Source organism: Capra hircus, chromosome 8 (genome assembly GCF_001704415.2).
Source record: "Capra hircus breed San Clemente chromosome 8, ASM170441v1, whole genome shotgun sequence".
In the NCBI taxonomy this organism is placed as follows: Eukaryota; Metazoa; Chordata; class Mammalia; order Artiodactyla; family Bovidae; genus Capra; species Capra hircus.
Window position 1 is genome coordinate 104,876,932 of NC_030815.1, and position 8,431 is coordinate 104,885,362.

The 8,431-nt window shown below is 41.4% G+C and overlaps 1 long non-coding RNA gene across 1 annotated transcript; it reads right to left on the minus strand.

Annotated features, from left to right (window-relative positions):
• LOC102179768 lies at window positions 853-8,019 on the minus strand. The gene is made up of 3 exons (XR_310246.3): window positions 7,895-8,019; window positions 1,250-1,343; window positions 853-1,115 (listed from the first exon to the last, which is right to left on the minus strand). It is a non-coding gene; the product is annotated as an uncharacterized LOC102179768 (long non-coding RNA).

Sequence of the window (8,431 nt, forward strand, 5' to 3'; positions counted from 1 at the left end):
TACATTATGAAACTGAAAACCACTCAGTCACATCCCACTCTTTGTCACTCCATGGACTTTAGTCCACCTGGCTACACTGTCCATGGGATTTTCCAGGCAAGAATACTGGAGTGGGTTGCCATTCCCTTCTCCAGGGGATCTTCCCAACCCAGGGATCGACCCCAGGTTTCCTGTATTGCAGGCAAATTCTTTACTCTCTGAGCCACCAGAAAATTCCCAAGTGTGTGTGATAGCTGTTCAGTCATGTCCAACTCTTTGCAACCCCATGGACTATGTAGTCTGCCAGCCTCATCTGTCCATGGAATTCTCCAGATAAGAATCCTGGAGTGGATAGCCATTCCCTTCTCCAGGGTATCTTCCTGACCCAGGAATCGAACCCGGGTCTCCCTCATTGCAAGCAGACCTTCTTTACCTTCTGAGTGATCAGGAAAGCCCCTTACATTTTGAAAGAAGAGTACAAACCTCTTCTTAGTAAGTAAGTCATGCAGTTGCTGTGAAGATTGAATGAGAAAGTACACGTCAAATTCTTAGTGCAGAGCCTGGTACGAAGTACCTAATCAATAAATGTTAACTGAAGCCATCATTCTTAATATCACAAGGTTAATTTCCTTGTTTGTAAACACTAGTGGGATCCTTTGGATACTAATGACTTATTTAAACACCAGATTGGCTACCTTGGTGATCTGTCCTGATTTTAGTCTGATTTTCATTAATTCTTTCAACTCATATTTGCTGAATGACTATTGAGTGCCCGCAGTGAACTACACTTTCCCGTTACCCAAGTATTACAAGGAATGGTGGAGAAAAAGGACAGGAACACAATGCAAACACTCACATAAATGGTTGTTTACATTTTAATTGTGATGAGTTACATGACAGAGAAGTACAGAGTCCCAAAAAAGTGCAGACCTAAAGGTCTGGCCTAGGCTGTAGGTCAAACAAGACTTCTCTGAGACCTATGGAGTGAATGGAAATTGGCCAAATGAGTAAACAGGGGAAAGATGTTAGGCACAGGGAAAGGACATGAGCCTCTTCTTTCGGATCTCCCTAACCCAGTCCTGGGGATCCGTCAGCTTGGACGGCGGACCTCATGGAATGTTCCAAAGCATCACCAGCTTAAAAAAACACAAATAAAAAAAAACATCCTGGTAAATATATCCACAAGGAACATTAGCAATTTACAAAGAACACACAACATCTAAACACTTTAGCAGCTCTGAGGAACTTACAAATGTTTCTATGCACTTACAAACTTCCTTTTCTCGTCTTTGAAATCTTGAAAAGTCTTCTGTCTGTGCATGACTTTTCTCAGATTGATTCCAGTCACTGAAAATGTTCAAAGCCTAAGTGAGAAGGAAAAACAAAAAAGGGGGGAATATATATATATGTACACACACACACACACACACACACACACTGCAGCAAAGTGAATCAGCTATGTAGCTGAAACTAACACAACGTTGAAAATCAAATATACTCACATAAAAATTAATTTAAAAAATAAAAATACTTTTGTGATCTGTATTGCTGTTGGGTGAATAACCAATCTTCTCCAGTTCTCCCAACACCCCTAAAAATGCAGAATATGATCTCATATTAGATGTTCTTATCATAAACTGATAATAATTATAAATAAATAAGAAGTGAGGAGGAAACTTTTAAAGGTGATATAGGTTTATGGGTTAGATGGTTGTAATGGTTGCATGGGTGTGTTCTTATCTCCAAACTTGTCAAGTTGTATACATCAATTAGGTACAGATTTTTGTATGTGGAAAATAATAACTTCAAAAAGTGAAATAAGAATGGACATGTGGATTCCTGAGCACGTGAGAACTTGTGGACTCCTAAGCACACACATACATGCATGCACAGAGGAGAAAGTATTACAGGGCTGATAGAGAGTTCTATATTAAGTAGACCTAAGGGTTTGGGGCCCTGCTCTGCCATTTGCTGGTTGTATGATCCCAGCTCCATAGCACAGCATTCAAAGCTGCTTGTGGTACCAGAATCTGAGCCTCTCCCAGCATTCTTCCCTGCATGTACCCTCAGTTACAACCAGAGCAAGCATCTCCAGGCCCTGATGGGTATTGTGCATCCACTATTTTATGCAGAATACGAGCATATGCCCCCTGAGATGCTCTCCATAAGCACGGCCTCTGTCTCCACCCTCTTCCACACACACTCCTGCCAAGTCTTAATATGGATCTCAATCTCTGTCATTGAATTTTTCTTTATCTTGTATTGGTTTTGTTCTCTGCGTTCCCATTGTTGTACTTCAGCTACTGGTAGCAGCTGTGGTATTTTCTGATTATTTATGCGCCTTCCTCTCTCACTTTTCTTGTTTGTTGTTGTTCAGTTGCTCAGTCATGTCCCCCTCTTTGCAACCCTATGGACTGCAGCACGCCAGGCTTCCCTGTCCTTCACTATCTCCCAGAGTTTGCTCAAGCTCCGGTCCATTGAGTCAATGATGCCATCCAACCATCTCACTAATCTGTGTAAATTTCCTGGCATGGGCAGATTTTGTGTGTGTGTGTGTGTGTTTTCCCAGCGTGTAATGCAACATCTGATACATAATAGATATTCAATGCACGGCTTTTAATCAAATGTCTTTCCTAATCATTTTTCCACACTGAGCCTCAGATTTTTCACCTGTAGAAATGAAAAATAATACCAACTTAGTTCATCCAGCCTCCTATTAAATGAGAACACATACCTACGGTGCTTAGCAAAGAATCTGCCATAAAGTAAGTGGGAGTGATTAACAAACATTTGAGTGCCTCCCATCTCCTAGATCAGATGTATAAAAATTCTTTGCCAAATATTAAGCACTCTGTGAAACAAGGCATATATTTAATAATCATAATGAGATTATTAGAACATTAAGACAAATACGTGCATGCATCGCTTCTTGTTTAATTATAATAATGATAGTAATATGGATAACCCTGTTCCTGCTTTTGAAGATTAATGAGAAGAGCCAAGAATATGAAGTTTGCAAACACTGGGGTTCTGAACAAGATGATAATACTTGATGCATAACCAGTTATGAATTCCAGGGTCAGTGAATTTAATACATTTTATATCATTGCAAATGTTTGCTCTACTCCCAGGGAAGATTAAAAAAAAAAGTATTCCTGTGTTTGGCTCTGAAGCTTGCTTCTCTCCTGGCAGTGCACATCAGACTAAATGTCACTAGAATATTTCAGCATATGTGGGTAAATATTTACACTCATTTTAAACAGATATTCCAAATTCCTTGTTGTTTTTCAGCAGAGGCCTAAACCTGGTGGTAAAAGTCATGAATAGAACTTTTTCATTCTCACTAAGTGAGAAGGGACTTTTCAAGGATCCTTTCCTCCAGGGTGCTCTATTTTTCTTCTCCATTCTCTTAGGGTTGCGTTGTTGGAAGGGAAGACTGGCCCTCTGCCATGGAACTCTCTACCAAGCCACTTCGAATTATTGCTCCATGGTCCCTGAGAGCCAGTAGAGATTCAGCTGTGATCTCAGGGGGAGAAAGAAATATAAAGGAAAGAAATATGAAAGCTGTAATATGAAGAAGTAAATCTTGGAACAATGCAAAACGCAAAGTGTTATGGCCTTGGGTTGCAAATGAGTGGACAAAGACTGAATTTTTGATTTTAAGAGGAATGAGAAATTATGGCTGGCACAAGTCAAAGATTACTTTCGTTCTTTGGAGATGCAGAGAGCCAAAAGGGTGCATCAATGGGAAGCTATTGCTGGGCTGACAGGTTGATATCACACAGAGATTGAGTTGTAGACATTTTTGTTCATGTTTGAGTACACTGACATGGTGTCTGTGTGTGTAAATATATGTGCATTCTCTGAGCAGTTTCTCTTGTCTTCTGAAATTCCTCAGTAGCAGATGATCTCATCGTAGAAAAGGCAACAGGACCTCTGATAATAGGATAAAGGAAGAAGCTAGGCAAAATGTCAGCCTTGTCTAGTGGGCGACTCGGAAGCATCATTGGTGCCAGAGTTGTCCTATTTGCGGGCAGGGGATCCAGCCTTATGATCCTGTATCAGTTAATTCTTGCGTCCATGGGGATCCAAAGGGGTTGAAGATAAGGACTACCTCCTAGGCTGTCTGAGTAGAGTAACTTACCCTTGGCCAAAGGAAGTTGTCTAGCTGTGAGTACAATGATCTGTTTGTGACTCATAACTGCTGAGGGATAGAAAGGAGCTGTGTGGTCATCAACAGCGACAGCTACATCAGGGTTGAAATCCAGAGAGGGACAAGTTAGAATCGTAGGATGTTGTGAATTCAGACAGAGGAACCAATCCTTTCATTCTGCAGTGATGAAGCATCCATCCATTCGGCTAGTAATACAGCTAGTTACCAGGAATTGCATCCTAGTATAATCAGGGTAAGAATTATGCCTTAGGATTTAATAAAGGGGGAAGGAAGGACACGTAAAGTCCTGATGACAAGACGGTGCTTAAACATATTTGTGCACCTGTGATAAGTGAGCAGTCCTGTGCTCAGTATTATGGAGGCAACAAGGATGCGTAAATGTGGATTTCACCTTAGGGAAGGTAATGAGTGAATAGGGCTTCATAAAATACCAGGCATGATGTACTCAGTGTTTCATAAGAAGCAGGAAGTTTAAGTACAGAAGAATCCAGAGGAAGGAGAGATCATCAGCTGGAAATCTAAGAACTGACTTTGGAGCTGGCTCCAAAGGGGAGGCCAACTAGTAGCATGTCAGCAGGGTATTCCAAATAGAGGGAATGCTTTAAGTACAGGTAGGGAGAAAAAAGTACTTTCACATAAATTGTGCTCATGACTGGCAAATGGTGAAGTGTTGCTAGAGTAGCAGGTTAAAAATAGGGAAACTATAGGGGATGAACATGGGGAAGTAGGAAGACCTTCAGATCTAGGCAGATAAGGATTTGAGATTGGTCTTCAGAACAACGGGCAGCCATGAATGGATTCTGAAGAGGAAGAAATTCCTGATGAGGGCAGTGGAAGGGTGAATGATGCAGAAGGCATAGACTGAAGCCGGAAAAGCTAGAAGAGACTCAAGCAAACCGCATCATAATTCTGCTTGACAGGCAGTTACCTGTCATGGGGTTGTTAGAACAGAACATTTTAACACACATAGTGAACCCTAATGTAAACTAGGGCCCTTAATTAACAATAATTTATAAATATTGGTGTACCCACGGCAACAAATATACCACAGGGATGCACGACACTGATAACAAGGGAAAGGCAGGAGTTGGGGGTGGAGAAGAGGAGGAGGTATGTGGAAATTTTCTGTACTTTCTGTTCAAGTTTTATGTAAACCTAAAACTGCTCTTTAAAAAATTATCAATTTTAAGAAAAAAAAATTAAAAACCCACCACTTTTATTCAGCCCTTTGGCATGGCCAATTCTTACTTCCCAGAATATCTGTATAAGCATCGAGTATTTTTCTCTGTTCCTCTCATAGCTGAGCTCCTTTCTATATGATTTCATATCACACTGAACTTATTCTTAATTCTATTATTATTGTTGTAAGGTTGATGACTGGGAATATTCTCATTACACTGTGATGTGAGTAAAAATGGTTTATTGTATTAATCCACTGAGATTAGTATTTATCATAGTAACTAAAGTTACTTACTCTAATATATGTGTTCAAATATACTGAGCATCTTTTGAATTAGGATTGTATGTGTTTTATTTACGATTAATTTTCTAATGCCTGACAGAGTGCCTGGCTCATAGAAGATATTCAGTAGATATTTACTGATTGCATGTTTCATTACAAATGATTTTTGTGATAGATATGGGATATTGGTTAAGACTATTGTATTGGAAGTAACACAGTCTTTGGTTTAAGTGTTAATGTGTTTTTTTCTTTTTTGCTTTGTGATATTGGCCAATTCATTTTACATCTTTAGGTATTTCTCTGTAAATTGGGAATAAAAATATATCCTATGCCGTAGAGTTGCTGTGAGAAGTAAATATGATATTGTATGGTCTTAGCCCAGGTTCCCCAGAAAACAGAGCTTGATGCAAGGACTAAGTGCAAATGCTTAATTTCAGCAGATAACATCCCAGGGTAGGGAGCATGTGAGAAAAGTAAACTGAGGCATGGAGGGATGGACATAAATGCAAGGTGATACACTACCATGCTGTCTGCTGTTTTATGAGAAATCATGAAGAGACACGACTGTATTAAAAGAGGTGGGTCCACTTTGTCATGGGGGCCATCCCTAGGCAGTTGGTAGAGAGAATCCTTTCCCCAGAGGAGGAAGATGGGGCTTAACCTCCCCTCTGGCACGTTGTCTCTCAGTTAATACGCAGTGTTTCTGCACTGCTACATCTGGCTCTTTTGACAACTGCTCATAAAATCTAATCTCCCACCCTGTGCTGTGAATTTCATCCAAGTCCGGAAGTAGCAAAGGAAACTTGAAATTCAGGACATGTAGCTAGCTGGTCTTCCCCGGTGGCGCTCGTGATAAAGAACCTGCCTGCCAATACAGGAGACATAAGAGATGCGGGGTCAATCCCTGGGTCAGGAAGATCCCCTGGAGTAGGAAGTGGCAAGCCACTGCAGTATTCTTCCTGGGAAAATCTCATAGACAGAGGAGCCCAGTGGGCTACAGTCCGTGGAGTCGCAGAGAGTCAGACATGACTGAGTGTCTGAATACATCTAGTTGATCAGCCTGGCTTTGCGGAGGCAAACAAGGGGTGGGAGGCTGACCTTCCTGGGGAAGCTGCTGATCAGATCCAAGAGGTAGGATCCATCCAGACTTAAGCAGAGGTAGCTGGCCACAGAGGCAAGCTTCTGAACTACCCCTTGAAAAGGAGATATAAAAACTGAGATGTTACCAGCAGTTTAGAGGCAGGAGAAGGCAACACAAAGAAAGCTCAAGGTGGTGCAGAAGAGTTTGATACAGTAAGCAAAGAATTGATTTCAGGGTCTGGCACATAGCAAACACTTCATAAATGTTAGCTTTTATTTTCTCCTCCATTATGAAGATAAAAAGTTTATTTAAAATTAGCATCTCTATGCCAAAGAAGATTGATTAAATAGAGACTCAGACTCTCAGCAAACTTCAAATCAGAAAAAAATATTTGAGGATTATAAATTATATTGGTATGAGGGCTGTGGGCTTCCCAGGTGGCGCTAGTGGTAAGGAACCCACCTGCCAATGCAGGAGACATAAGGGCATGGGTTGGATCCCTGCAGATCCCCTGGAGGAGGAAATGGCAACACACTCCAGTACTCTTGCCAGGAGAATCCCATGGAGAGAGGAGCCTGGTGGGCTGCAGTGCATGGGGCCGCAGAGAGGCATACATGGTGAGCAGCCAAGCATACCTAAAGCCTGCATGAGGTCATCTGCGTCCATACGCTACATGCACACATACCGTTTAGGGCCAACAGCAAGGGCTGAATAAAGACTGAATTTTATTTGAAGTATTTGTTGAATGAGTGAGTGGATAAATAAACGATGAAATCAATTATTTTAGGTCTAGAATTCTGAGAGACTAGACCTAGGAAGGATCACAGAGATTGGCCCATTCCAAATTCTTCTTTTATAGAATACAACATTGAGATTCATGGGGGCAAATTACTTTTCTAAGGTCTAATGGCTACTGGGCAGGCATGCAATTTGTAATTCCTTCATGCCTTACTCCAATAACTCTTTACTGATCACACTCCTGCAGTGCAAAGGAATCTGGTAATTATAATAAACAGAGCTATCTTATTTTTTCTAGAACTCAGAATATGTCAAGCACTTATCATCTCCCTGAGATGCTTATTATCCCTATTAAATACATAAGAGAACCATGGTTTCAAACAATAAAATACCCTGTCCAGTTATTAAACGGTAAAAGTCAGAAAGCAAACACAAGTCTTGCTGTTCCCAGTGTTCTTACCTTCTATCACTGCATTGCACAAACTGTGGGGCTTGATGAAGAATTTTTCCTCTTATGAGTCTTACAAGATTCATGGGTGGAAGTTCCATAATACATAACAAGAAACCAGGGCACAGAGGGAAAGAAAGGGGAGCCTTGGACCAGCAGAAAATTTAAAACTGAGACACCCGCCCCCCGCCTTCACTATCTGCGGTATTTGCCATTTTTTTATAGGAAAAATCCCTTCTGGGAAAGACTCACTCAACTCCAGATCCTTTTCCAAGACATTCTTGGAGCGGAGACTAGCATTTCCAATTTGGCAGCGAGAAGTGTGATTTTAATTAGGCCATTTCCCTCTGGGGGCTGGGGGCTCTGTTGGCTGAACTTCATAAAGAAGCCTGTGGGTGGGCAGCGTGCAAGGAGCTCAGAGGTGAGGAGCCTTCAGAACAAGCCTCCCAAAGGGGCCTGGCTGTCGTGTTGTGGAATTTCCCCTATTCCTTCTTCCTGCTGGAGTAATTGGAAATTGCTACACCCTGGGGGAAGGTGGCCTCCTTCAGA